Below are 15,593 nucleotides of genomic sequence, written 5' to 3' on the forward strand. Positions count from 1 at the left end.
TCTAAGAGAAAAAGTGATGAGAAGGGCAAACGTTGCTTCCCATAAATAAGGAAGCAAAACATTGGAAAGTTGAGTTAATTGAATAACTTGGTTTGCAATTATTAAGAATGCAACAGCTATATTTGTGTGTCATTCATAGCCTTCCTGCTTGCGTACGAACGTAGCAGAACTCAGTTATTATGGCAGTCTCACTTTCACCCGTTTGCAGACAGAAATTAATTATTGAAAAAAAGAAGAAAGCTTAAGATTTTTTATTATTATAATCGTATTTGTAAGTACAAGCAGATAACTTAAATAAACCACTAAGATTTACAGTAGATAAAATAGAGTGAAGAAGAAGCTAAGAATCTAGAAATTTGAATTAGGGCCTAAAATCTCTAATTTTATTTATTTTAAATGGTGATGAACTAATAAATTTTTTAAAAATTTAGAGACTAAATAATAATTTTTATCTTATTTATTTAAAATTAAGATAAAATTACGTAGTAATCCTAAAAATTTTAAAAATTTCAAGGAGACCATGGTCTCTTGTCCTCAACGTGACTCCGCCATTGAAGCTAAGGAATAAACTAGATAATGACAACATTAATGTGTATAAGATGAGATTAGAACAACACTTTTAATAAACCTTATCACCCTCTATCAATTCTTGCAGGGACTGATAGAATTGTGGCTGCGGTCGAAGATGCTCATGGCGCATTTGAGTTAGTGACTTGGTAAGGGCATCAACTATTTGATCCTTGGTGGACAAATCAGTTGAAGGTCCCATTTGGCAACTTCATCTTTGACAAAACCAAAGTCAATTTCGATATATTTCATCCTTAAATGAAAAACGAAATTGGCAATAAGGTAAATCGGACCAACGTTATCACAATAAAAGGTAGGAGTCATGCTTGGTAAAAGAGGAATTTTAGAAAGAAGAGATTGAATTCATATCAATTCTAAAGTAGTGACATGTATAGCAGAATATTCTACTCCTTCTAAAGGCCTTAAAGGAGTAGAGATACCTTTGCATATTTGCATATAAGAAGAACATAGAATGGAGTAACAGTGGCGGAGCCAGGAGCTTCTCTTTGGTAGGGCACCGACTGCGCCGCTGCGGCACCACCGGCTGCGTCGCTGCAGCACCTTCATTCCCCTTCAAAGCATTTTCCGGTCGCCGGTACGGCACGTGCCCCCTTGCCGTACCTTCCCTCCGCCCCTGAGTAACAATGCCAAGAAAATAGTCGACATCTCGAATATTTAAGTATAAATTCAACCTATAAAGCTTGTAATTATATGTGAGAATAATATTATCGATACAAATAAGATAAAAATATCTAAATTATATTAATGTGATAATAAAATTGAAATATATCGAAAATAAAAATTTAATTCATAGTTTTCATATGTATATATGTGACATAAGAATATTAAACTTAGGATTAAGTATTACTAAGATAAAACATTCAAATAATTGATACTTTTGAACAAAAATAAAATATTAAAATAATAAGTTCACATTTTTTTTTCAGTGGATATTAAAAGAATAGGTTCAAACTTGATGAAAAGCACATATTGAAAAATTATTAAAGACAATTAAAAATTATTTCAATTAAATATTTTTAATTTCTTTTTTAAAAAGAGCCATAAAGCTATGATAAGGCATAATATGTGCTTTGTTTGGATAAAAAGTGAAAGGGAAAGAAAAATAAAAGAAGAAAAATAAGTTTTATTTTCTTTCTTTTATTTTCTCCATAAAAGAGAAATAAATTTATTTACATAATAATATCATTAAAAATATATTTCAATTAATAAAAAATAGGTGAAAATAATTATATTTAATTATAATAGTTTATTCACTTTTTATAAAAATTTATTTTTTGAATATATATTTATTTTATATTTCTTCTATTCCATACATTTTGTCTACTTTAATTTTTTTATACATATTAAAAAAGATAATTTATATTGATTTTTCAATTATACCCATATTAAAAAGATTATATTTTATTAAATATTAAAATATTTTCAATACTTATTTAAAAAAATAATAATTAATGATAGGTTGATTTGGAATAACATAAAATTAAATAAAATTACACTAGTCAATTTATATATTATTATAATAAGAAAAATAATAATAATTTTAAAATAATAAAAATAATAGAACGAGAGAGTATATTTTATCTACTTTAAAAAATTCATCTCCCTCGACTCACAACAAATCTGAATAGACTAGGAAAGTTGAAGCTGCAAGATCATCTTAATACTCCCTGTCTTTTACTAATTGTCATTGCAGGAGTTTTTTTTTTTTTTTTTTTCTAAACAAGTGTTGTTTTATAATTTCAATGTTTCATTAATATTTTTTCCTCATTTATTCTTTAATAAGAGATTATTAATTAGGTTCATATTATTTATATAGGCATTTTAATTGAAAGACAATATAATATTTTTTATCCATATTTTTTTATAAATTGTTGTTTTAAGAAATTTTTTTTAAATAAGTGTTGTTTTATATTTTCAATGCTTCATTAAATATTTTTTTCTCATTTATCCTTCAATAAGGGGTGATTATTAATTAATTAGGTTCATACTATTTGATATTATATTACATCCGTATACAATAAACTATGAGCTGTTACCGCAGGATAGAGACCACGTGACAGAGATTTGACAAGTGAGAAATGCGGTCTTGATCAAAGAAAGAGAGACCCGAATACTTTAACATTTGATTTGATGACAAGGCTCGCTCTCCCCTAATAGGCCAAGTCTTAATATAAAGTTATCATAGTCAGACACATTGCCATCTCGTCTGAGCTGTTACTGCAAAACTCTCGGCAATGAGTGCAAGAAAAGAGAAAGGATTAATGAAATGAAGTGTTTTGCATACAAAGTTAACTTATGAAGATCAAGAAGGAATAAATCAAGAAAGGGTTGTTGAAGCAGCTTTGAAATTCTGTTAGAGCTTGAGATCATCCTTCATTTGCAGTGATCGTGATTCTAATTTGCAGATCTACTAGCAACATGGCTCAAACAAGTTATCTAAATAAGGATGCTTTCCAAGACAATTGATGCCGCAGAATTCTGATCATCCAGAAATGAACCTAGTGAGTCTCCTTTTAACTGGTGATAACTGCCTAAAATGGTGTCGATCTGTACTCGTTGCACTCATGGAAAAGGATAAAATTGGAATCTTAAATGGAACGTATAGAAAGCTTAATGTAGATTCACCAAATTCTTGTACAGATAGTTATAAATTTGTTCATAATCATAAGATATCTCATTGGTCATGGTCTCTCCGGTTTAAATATCATCTCTATATGTCTTTGTTGATTAGCATAGAGATACTAATGAGAATAGAATGATGAATCACATGCTATTTGACATGGGATATCTAGACAAATATGGGTGCTTACGGTGATAAAAGATTTGAACTAATAACAGTTAGATAAGGAATATATGGAGTTTACTCTTGTTATTACTCGCTTGTCTAGTGCATATAATCCTTAGACTTGAGATAACATATATTTCATGTATAGATTATTTGAGTTTAATATCACTTACATGCTTATACTATGTGTAGGTATATAGTGAATATTGGCTAAAGTTAGTTATATGTAGCTACAAGCTATTAAACAAGATGGTATTCTTTACTTTGAGTAAACAAGCGGAATTTTATGACCAGAATTAATTATTCTTAATATCTATATTTACTAGCCGGAACAATGTGACTTAATAAAATAAAGAATTTTATATTATAAGTACAGTTAATCAAAAATGAAATTAATGGTTTGTCGTATAATTCGAAGATTAAAATTTAACATTACGGTGATTCTATAAAAAAAAAAAGATTTTAGTTCATAATAATTTATAATTGAGGTTCAAAAGAATAGAATAAATATATTCATTATTAATTGGATATATTAGCCGTTAACCATAATTTACGAAAAATTAAAAAAAAATCAAAAATTATTTTGGATTAATAAAAAAGTATTCTTAATTTTATTGTCAATTAAGTGACTACACACCTAACATCAATCTTAATTTACAAGCCAAGTTAATTTTATTTATTAATTAAAGTGTTAACTAGCTAATTAATTAAAGTGTTAATTAATTAATTAATTAAGGAATGTAGTTTGCAATGTGCTTACAAAAAGTTTCTAGAATGACTTAGAACTAAATTTAATATGGATTTTGCAATTTTATATTTTATTGATGTGATGTATAAATTCTATATATTACATGGAAGACAAAGAATAAATATCCCATAATTTTGATATAAATTCATTAATGGGATTAATGTATTAATTAATTTAATGATGATTCAATTAATTTAATAAAAAATTAATGACATGTAATTGATATATGTTAATTATATCAGAAGAAACCCATTTCATTTGTCTAAAATCTCCAAGCGTAGTTTAGGGTTTCTAATCTCTAAATGAATTTAGGGATTACTTTAAGGACTTGTTTTAAGGGTTATATATTTAGCAATTAATTTAGGGGTTAGAGAATGAAAACCCTTTATTCTAATAGTAATCTCATGATATAGGTAAATTAAATTGTGAGACTTAAAAGTAAATAGTGGATTTACCTATATTTCACCCCTTTTTACTTTTCCTTAATTTATGAACAAGAGAGCTTAAAGAAGAAGCAATCTTATTCTTTCAAATGAGTTGGATGGCAATAATAGAAATTCAAGAGAGGAAAATTTCTTCTTCCTCGGCTGAAGTCTCAAAGAAAATTATAGTTTAGAGTAAACTGCAATGTGATCCACCTGGTGTAGCTTTCATGGAGTAGCCACTAAGTCTTATTTTAACCAATTCCTTTGAATATAGTTTTCGAGTTTAAAATTAAAGCATCTAAGGTTTTTTATTTATTATTTATGAGCACTTATTTATCTCTTTCTTGTAATGTTACCACTCTTTATATTTGTGGTACCCACTTCCAATTACTTAATTAGTCACAGTTTTAAGTAGCTATTAGCATTACTCATAATCAATTAACGAGCAGAATAGATTTATTTTGTACTCTTTTTTCTCTTTTTTTCTTTTTTTTGGCACCTTAAATATCTTTTTTTTTATATAAAAGTTTCATAAAAATTAAAATTTTATGGCAAGGTAAATCTTAGCTATGCTCTATTAGTGCATTTATCATGTAAGCATACACATGTTATTTAAGTTCAATTATTTATATTTCAAGACAATTATCAAAAAATATTATATGTAATGTAAAAATTGAGAGAATTATCTACATAAATATTAATATATCATTTATGATTAAATTCAAATTTTCAAGAATTTAAAAGCGAGTGAAACAATCAAATTGTATGCTTAGTCAAAATGTATAAAAAAAAGTAAAAAGAAATACATGAAAATAAAATAAAAAAAATCAGAATAAAAATGCAGCATATATAATTTCCTCGCCCACACTTAACTAATATATTGCTCTCAATATATGCAAAAATAAAAAATTATACAAAGTGAGTTAGAATAATACTCTTTTAGTCAAGTTGATGTGGACAAGATATAAGGTAAGACTCATGTAATTAATAGAGGGAAATGAATTCCAACATAATCAAGCAAAAAGTGTAGTATGACTTTTGTGTTGGCTATAACTCATTGTGCTTATGAAGTAAAATAATTAATTTCTCATCTTTTAACTGAAGTATGTCTCCAATCTCTAGGTATGAATATTTGAGGTGATTGAAAATAACTTTAACTCCAGTCCAGGTACCTTCATAACTGGACAATGGTAGAATGCTATCTAGAATATAAACAGTTTCTTATAACTTTTTATCCGCAATAATTTTTATATAAAATTATTTTATAAAAATCTATTTTATCTTATTAAAATTTTTGATTTTAAAATTTCAACAAATAGATATGTAAAATGACAACGTAACTGTTTCGTAACTATTTTGAAGTGTAGATTATAAAATTGGTAATTGTTTTGAAATGATATTTAGAGATTATACATGAAATTACATGATCAATTTTTGTGCCACATTACATGGCTGATTTGTTAGTCATTTGATGGGTGAAGTTGATATTGGAGTACAAATGACATCATAAAAAAACAGTACAGATTTTTAATTGACAAAAAAATATAATTATAAAAATTTAAAAATATGATTTTTTTATTATCTCATTTAAATATAAAAAAAGAAAATTAGATGCAGCGACTATTAATTTCATTTCTGTTTATGGTAACTATGCATTTGCTTTTAAATAAATTAGTTTGTCCTTCATTTTTATTTTCCCACACAAATTGCATGCTTTAAATTTTATGACAATGAGGAAAACGATAGAATTATTAATGCATGACAGTGGCGTATATAATTAAACTTAAACCCTAGCCTGCTGCCACCCAAATAAATTTTAATTAATTGATATACCTAAACTTTGTCCTTCTTGATGAGATTTATGCAAGGGAAGATGGTGATATAATGGCCCAGCCAAAAAAATAAATTAAATTAAATTAACAAATTATATTTTTATATAAAAAATATAAATTTATGTCAAGTTTAATTTGATTTAATGATTAAAAAAATATCATTTATTTAATAGATTTATATTCAAATCTATGTACGTACCTTTAATCTCTGATTAAAAAAAAAGAGATTTATAATTTAGTTTCTGAGTATTGTCATTATTAACAAGTCAGTCCCTGTATTTTTAGAAATTTATTAAAACGTTCTTATGTTTTTTTTCCATTAACGAAATAGTACTTATGTCCTCTTTTCCGTTAAAATTAGATAAAAGAGGAAAGAGAATTTTTACAATCCAATTTTACCCTCAAATAAAATCCTTTATTTAGTCCTTAGATATTGTTATTATTAAAAAGTTTGTCCTTACATTTTCAAAAATCTATTAAAACGTTTTTATCTTTTTTCATATCTATTAAAACGTCTTTCTCGTTTCTTTCTGTTAATAAAATAGTCTCTATCTTTTCTCATATATATTAAAACGTCTTTATCGTCTCTTTCCATCAATGAAATAGTCATTTCTCATCGTTTCTTTCCGTCAACGAAATCGCCCCTCCCTATATTTTAGAAATCTATTAAAACGTCCTTATCATTTTTTTTTGTCAACAAAATAGTCCCTATCTTTTCCCACATCTATTAAACCGTCCTTATCGTTTCTTTTTGTCAACAAAATAGTCCCTATTTTTTCTCACATCTATTAAACCGTCCTTATCGTTTCTTTTTGTCAATGAAATAGTCCCTATCTTTTCTTTCCTCCTCCTTCTCCTCCTCCTCCTCCGAAAAAGAAGAAGAAGAAGAAGAAGAAGAAGAAGAAGAAGAAGAAGGAGAAGAAGAAGAAGAGAAAGAAGAAAAAGAAGAAAAAAAAAGAAGAAAAAGAAGAAGGAGAAGAAGGAGAAGAAGGAAAAGAAGAAAAAGAAGAAAAAAGAAGAAGAAGAAGAAGAAGAAGAAGAAGAAGAAGAAGAAGAAGGAGAAGAAGAAGAAGAGAAAGAAGAAAAAGAAGAAGGAGAAGAAAGAGAAGAAGAAGAAAAAGAAGCAAAAGAAGAAGAAGGAGGAGAAGAAGAAGAAGCAGAAGCAGAAGCAGGAGGAAGAATTGATGAAGAAGAAAAGGAAGGGGGAGGAGAAAGAGGAGGAGGGGGAGAAAAATAATGGAGGGTAATTTAGTCTTTTACTGTATTTTTAACTGCAAAAATAGACGGAAGGACTATTTTATTGACAAAGAGAAAAGATAAGGACGTTTTAATAAGTTTCTAAAAATATAGGGACTGACTTGTTAATAATGGCAATACTCAGAGACTAAATTATAAATTTTCTAAAAAAAAATTATAATAGTACATCAAATGACAACACATTATCTAACATTTTATTTAAAAATAAATTACTATTAAATTCTTAAAGTTTAAGAAAATTTATTAAATTATTATTATTTTAAAATCACTAAATTAAATAGACTCATATTTTAAAAAAAATAAAAATAAATAGACACAAATCTAAGAATTATTTGCAGAGAATATATAATAAAAAAAAAAAAAGAGGTAAAAGATCCATCGATAATAAACTCACCGATTTTATTGGTATCCTTTTACTATTATAAAATATATAAATTTTAGTATTAATTTATTAGTGCTTCTGATAATTTAATAGCTTCATATTTTGAATAAATAAAAAATATATATATGTACATTCATTAAAAACCAATTTCTATAACAGAAATCCCAAAATGAAATCAATATTTTACAATATTTTATAGAAAAATATTTTTCTTATTTTTTCATATTTTTCTAATAAAAAATAAATTATAGTCATTTTTCAAAAAAAAAAAAGTTTTATCTTTTAAAATAAAAAGTGATTTTCTAAACTTTAAAAATATAAATAATAATATTATTATATATAAATCTATTTTTTTTTCTAAAAAGATATGAAAATTATTGTTATTTCTAAACAAATTATTTTCCGCATAAGCTTAAATTTTGCGGAAACTCACTCCAAGATTGCCACCAGAAGTCCTCCACAAAAAAGCTTAATGGCAATTGGCAATGGCAACCGTGGCAAAATTATGTGCGCCTAAGTGAAAATAGGGGAATAATGGAATTTTTCAAAATATCCCTATTAATATTTAAAAATTATAATATTTTTATTATTTAAAAATTTTTTAATTTAATTATATTAATATTTTATTTAATATCAAATTAATTGAGAATATCTTTTAATATTTAAATTATATTTAATTAGGTGAGTTTTTTATTTAAATTTAAATTTTATTAGATTAATCGATAAAATTTTTATTATTTTTATTTTAAATTTAAATTATAAATTAAAAAATTATTTTAATTAAATGAATTTCTTATTTTAACTTCAATTTTAAACTTCTTAATGGATATAATTTTATTATGATTTTTAATTCAATTACAATTATAGATTTGAGTTTTAAAATATTACCATTAGACTTATATATAAATTATTTTAAGTAATTTTTTATTATAATTAAAAATTGTTAAAAAAATAAAATCGTCTAAAAAAGTGAAAGCTTTTAATTTTTATAAACTATTTAATGTAAATTTAATATTTTTTAAAAATAGTAATATTTATAACATTTAAAAATTAAGTTTTTTAATATATTAAATTTACATGATAAATTTAATAATAAATAATTATTATTTATTTATATGTGATTGAATTTTCATAAAATAATAATTAATAAAGTTTAATTAGAATATAAATTTATGATATGGCTTACTACAAGTATCTGAATGCTGAGTACATTAAAATATAAAAAATTGATTTTTGAGAAAAAAAATTAAAATTTTAAAATAAATATTATTGAAATAATATATTTAAATATTAAATAATTATAAAACTATAATTAAATATTAATTATATAAATAAGTGGTTCTTCTGATTATTAATAATTATATTAAAAATTATAATTAAATATTAATTAATTACAAAAAGAAATATAAAAATAATAATTTTAATAACGTTAATCTTTTAATTATAACAATCATAATTTATTTTTAAAGTAAAAATAATTGTTACTATTAAAATTAATTCAAAATTGATAAATGAGTATGTAAATTTTATGATATATATGAATAATAAAAAAAAATAAATTTTGAGATAAGAAATTATAGGATAATAAATAATAATAGAATTTGAATAATGACAAACTAATTTTTAATTAAAAATATTAAAATAATAAAGTAATTGTAATAATATAAAATTATTAAATAATAAGTATAAATTTATAAAATTAAAATTATAAAATAATAATTAAATTGATTATAATAACTTTAAGAATCAACTAATATAAAAAAAAATCTAACAATTTTAATATAATCTAAAAATTTCTTTAAAAAATTATAAAAGATTAATAATTTTAATCATATAAAACTATCATATAATAATTTTTACTTTTATTGTTTATAATTATATTTAAATGTTAAAGTAGACAATAATTTTTATTTTCTCAATTTATTTAAATTAATTAAATAAATATTTAAATTTTGAGATATATATATATATATATATATATATATATATATATATATATATTTAAAAAATTAAAATTTTGATATAAAATTATCAAAATAACATATTTAAATGTTAATGAATTCTGAAAAATGATAAAAAAATTAACTTAAAATTATAAAAAATATAAATTATTAAAAATTATAATTTTAAAAATCAACTTAATTTTAATTGTTTACCATTTTAATATTTTCTAAAAATTAATTATATGCATATATTGATAATTATAAACTATTAATAAATTTAGTAATATTATGTTATAAGATAATAAGTCCCTGTTTATATTATTAACCATTATATTGAAAATTTAAAATGAATAATAGTTTTATTATCTAAATTAATCTAGACTATTAAATAATTATTTTAATTTTAGAATATAGATAAATAGTAAAATAAATATTTTGAGATAAAATTTTTAAAATAAATTTTAATTTTGATAATATTAAATTGGTAAATAAGAGTTTTAATTTAAAATATTGAGTATCGCATAATAAAGTAATAATATAATTTATTTATATGATAATGGTAATTTTATATTTATTTAAGAATATTAAAATAATAATTATAAATATATATAATGAGTATTAATAACCTGCAACTGATACTAGTTTATTTAAAAAAATAAACCGAAAGACTTTATGAAGAGTGAAGGTGATGTATATCCTGGCAAAACAAAAGTAAGCAATCAATAGCTATAAAAGAAAATAAAGGCAAAATAAATTCTCCGCAAATATGCGGTCACCAACTCACCATTTATGGCAGTTATTAAATACTGCTAAATGCCAACCATGTTTCATAGAAATGATACAGAGGTCGCCATCCCCAATAAAAACACTTGGCCAAATAACTAAATTTTAATTTTAAACAAAAATATTCATTAATTTATTTATCAAAAATCAACATTTTTTAAAATCTCAAAGCAATTGTAGATGGGTGTATGTAAATTTATACATCAATAACAAGTTAAAAGATAAATTATGTAAAAGGGCAAATTACAGATAAAAGCCCAAATATAAAGGCAGGGAAAACAAAATTAGTTCATTCAAAAATTTCATACAGCAAAAGCAAATCTATAGAAATTCACTTTTATATCTTTATGGAAATTCACTAGCATTACTATTGAACCTCAACATCCAGCAAATTAACATCTCTATAATGGAGAATTTGCCGCCCGAGAGTTATGTGAATGCCATCAAAAACTCTTAAAGGTCTCCTACATTAGAATGTCGGGATGTAAAATCTCTAAACTCCAAACGACACTATAAATCGACTCCATAGTATGATGGGGTGTTTCTTGTTGGTGTCTCACTCTCTCTTAGTCTAAGGGAAGATAGTATGATGGGGTGTTCCTTGTTGGTGTCTCACTCTCTCTTAGTCTAAGGGAAGGAAAGCCTATCATAGAAGAGAATGATATTTAGCTTTCAAAAGAAATACAGCCGGTGCATACACTTTCAACGAGTAGAACATCCTAAGCCCATATCTAAAATACCATCTACTATAGATCTTCACATAAGCCCTCTACTAAGAAGCACCAAGATCAAAAAACCACAATAACAAAAACAGAAAAACAAAGAAAAACATGAAACATTTTATTGAAGGGTAACCATTGTTGATGGAATCAAAAATCACAACACACCCTAAACGAAAAAAACAAGAATCGTCCTTTACTTGAGACCAAGGGAAATAGACTATTTTTTCAGAATGATAGATTATTAAAAGTTTATTATCAATAAGTTTACTAACAATTAATAGCATAATTATATCAAATTGAAATTGAAACAAATTATATATATATATACACACCTTTATAAAAATGTCTTAGTATGTCACGTAATATTACTGTAACGACCCGAAAATCGGACCGCCACCGGCGCTAGAATTCAGGTCGACTTAAGGTCGCCGAAACCCGTAGCAAGCCTGCTATACCCTCTGAGTACCTGTAAATCCCATACATGATCATACATTTTCTGTGAAAATAACAACTTTTCTCTGAACTAAGGCTCAACCTGTGCATGCACTAACTATGTACACAGACCTCCTTGCCAGTGCACTCATCAAAACTCTATCTGAGTCCACACAGTATATGTTAAACCTGGTTATCCATACTCATCAACTATTACATTTAGAGTTCTCTAATATATCATTTTAACATTTTTCAATAATTCAAATGGCATGAATAACCATTCAAATGTCTCAATGGAATCTAAACACCTGCAAGTGATTCTAAACACATCCTTTAGAGCTATAAACATTCGATTAAAACTAAAGAATACTTATAGAAAAGATAACATCTTATATTTAGTAGTGACATTAATAAGCATGTCTGCTATGAAAATCACATACATACCTTTTGGAAATGTAATATCCAGATCCTTGAATCCAATGCATGCACACAATTTTTTCCATTCTTTTAAAAAATATATATATTAAATAAGCACAAACTATTACTTTGTTGGTCTGATGAAGACATATTTCAATACAATTTCCTTAACCTTCAAAATAACTTCTTTTAACATTCTTTTAGGCTGTTGTTGATAAGGCACAAGGTTTGCTTTTATTGGTAACTTATGCTCTACCAAACTCCTCTAAAGGCATAGTATTTCATCACATGCATAAGCAAAATAATCTTTACACTTATGAAGAAGACAAGTAATACATTATTTGATAGCCGGACTTGCTCTCCTGCTCCCATCATATTAGATGAACTAAATTCTTCTATAATAAGTCTGGATTTCGATCAGTTCGGTCTGTTTTAACCGTGGACTGAATTGTATGTTAATAGGCCAGCTTGCGTAATGAGTTCTGATAAGTTTTAGACCCGACTCTCCTGCAAAGGCTCGACTGTAGTCTGAGTGCGAGTAGTCCGGCGAAATCAATGATAATTTTGAATTAATAGTATACAGTAAACTATATTACTCATTAAATATTTTATAAATATTACCGTTTAATTTTAATAAGTTTAACTGATAATATTATTTAATACTTATAATTTTAATTATTTACATTATTTAATGTTTAATTAAGATTAAAACAAGTTAATTACTATTTTATTTGAAAAAAATCCAAAAGTGAATTATGTGAATAATTTTTAGATTACCTAATTAAATTGATATAATAAAAATAATTTTCATAAAAGATTAATTTGATAGCTTAAATATAATTACTAATAGTTATGATAAATTTTAAGGAAAAGTATAATTTATCCTATGGTTTCATCTTTCACTTCAGGTTTGTAGATTTTGAATTCAAATTTTAATTAAAATTAATTAACTTAATAAAATATTAGTAATTAAATTGTAAAAAGTATAGAGTTTATATTTTTCTTTTGTATATGGTATTTTTGAATTAATAATTACTAGAAGACTATATTAATTAATAAATATTATACTGTTTAATTTTAATAAGTTTAATTATTTATATTATTTAATTTTTAATATAAAACTAAAACAAGTTAATCACCATTTTATCTAACAAAGATTTAACATGATTGGTATTCGATCAAATCGAATTAATTTAAAATTTTAGTTTAATTTTTTATTTATTATAGTTTGATTCGATTTTTAATTTTAAAATTTTTAATTATTTTATTTGGATTCGATTTTAATTAGAAAAAAATTAAAAAAATTGAACTGAATTAATTAATATAATAATATATTATTTTTAATAATATAAAAATTAGACTATATTAAAATTAAAATATTTTAACTAAATTTTAAAATATTAAAAATTTAAATTAATCAAATTAAATTAAATTGAGCTGAATCAAATCAATTCAATTCGATTCAATTTTTAATTAAAATCGATTCGATTCAATTTTTATAAATATTAAAAATTTAATTATTTTAAATTACATCAACGGAATGAAACATCCACAAAGTTTCACTTTACAAATTATAGAAAGTACTTTAATTAAATTTTTTAAAGAAGTAGAAATTAAAAAATAATTTTAATAAAATTAAAAAAAAAACAAAAAGACCTTAAGATCATGATTGGAACTATGACTTTTAACTCGAATGATCATATATCATTCTGACTGCACCTGCATCACGTGAATGCGGACACAGAGAAATTTTTTTTTTTTTTTTTTTTTTTTTAGAAAAATCTGTCATTCACAAATAACAAAAAAGATTGACTAAGAAAGAAATTAAATGCTTTTGAACAATTTAAGTATTGAAGACTATAACTATGATTAACATCTATTGGTGAGGCCATGCGAGTGGAATAATGATGCCGACGTCCACGTGTCCTACATTTCCCTTCTTTTATTTTCTTTGAAAAACCTATACGATAAACAATTTATTCTACATTTTAATTTAAAAAAATTATAAAAATAAATTCTATAATATAAAAAAAATTATTAATTAATAAACTTTTTTACGTAATTATACATGGATTTTATTTATTCTAAGATGAAATTTTTTTAAAATTAAAAAAATTATTATAAACTAAAATTAGTCAAAAAAATCAATTGATTTATATTTTTATAAATTTCATAATTTTAAATATGAGAGAAATGTTTTCAAAAATCATTAGGTTTTTGAAATAATTTTTCATCCGTACAATGATAGCATATCATCTTCATGAATACTATATTTTTGTGGGACAGGGTATACTTATTTTGAATTGATTTTGTATTATTTATGTTTTATTTGTTTGATAAAAAAAATATTTTTTTGTAATTTTTAATGTTTAATATACTTGTAAAATTTTTTAATGAGAAATAATTACTGATGAAAAATTATTTTTTAATAAAATAATTTTTATTCTTAAAAGACAAAATTAATTTTCTAAATTTTAAAATTTTTTATTAATACTATAAAATTGTTTATACATAAATGCTAATATATATATGGCCTATATTGAATAACTATTATGTTATATTTTGGGGAGAGCATATATCAGTTTGAATCGAAAAATTCAACTGAATCGATTAATTTTAATTTAATAATTTGATTAATTGAAATATTCAGCTCAATTAATATTTTTTAATTTATTCGATTTTCAATAAGATTCGATTTAAACGTATTAAATAATTGATAAATCAAATAATTGATTTTATACATATTTTATACTTACTTTTAAATTTTATATAAATTTATATAAATTTTAAATATTATTATATATTGAAACAATATTTATTGATAAATTTATATAAAATATTTATTAAATTATTCTACTGAAATTAGAAGCTAAAAATTAAAAAAATTATAGATTTTAGTTTGAAGTAATTAAATCGAATTGAACTGATTTTTATCGATTTAATTCGATTCGATTATATTTTTATAATTAATTTTTATTAATTTTTAATATTTTTATAATTTAAGTCTTAGTTTTTTTAATTTAATTTATTCGTAATCGAACCGATCGATTCAATCGCCTTAATTATATTAATATTTAATTTTAAAATATACTAAAAAAAGGAATGTCTTGGATTCCTTATTGGATACTGATTTGAATTAAGTTTTGGCAGTTTGTGAGTTTATTTTTGTGGCAAAACAGATCTGTGATGATTTGGCACTGATTCAAATGCAATAATCACTTTTTGTACATGTAATTATCACTTCATGTGGATTTACAACTACTCTGTCGGTAGAGAGAA

This window comes from Manihot esculenta, chromosome 9 (genome assembly GCF_001659605.2).
Source record: "Manihot esculenta cultivar AM560-2 chromosome 9, M.esculenta_v8, whole genome shotgun sequence".
Classification (NCBI taxonomy): domain Eukaryota; kingdom Viridiplantae; phylum Streptophyta; class Magnoliopsida; order Malpighiales; family Euphorbiaceae; genus Manihot; species Manihot esculenta.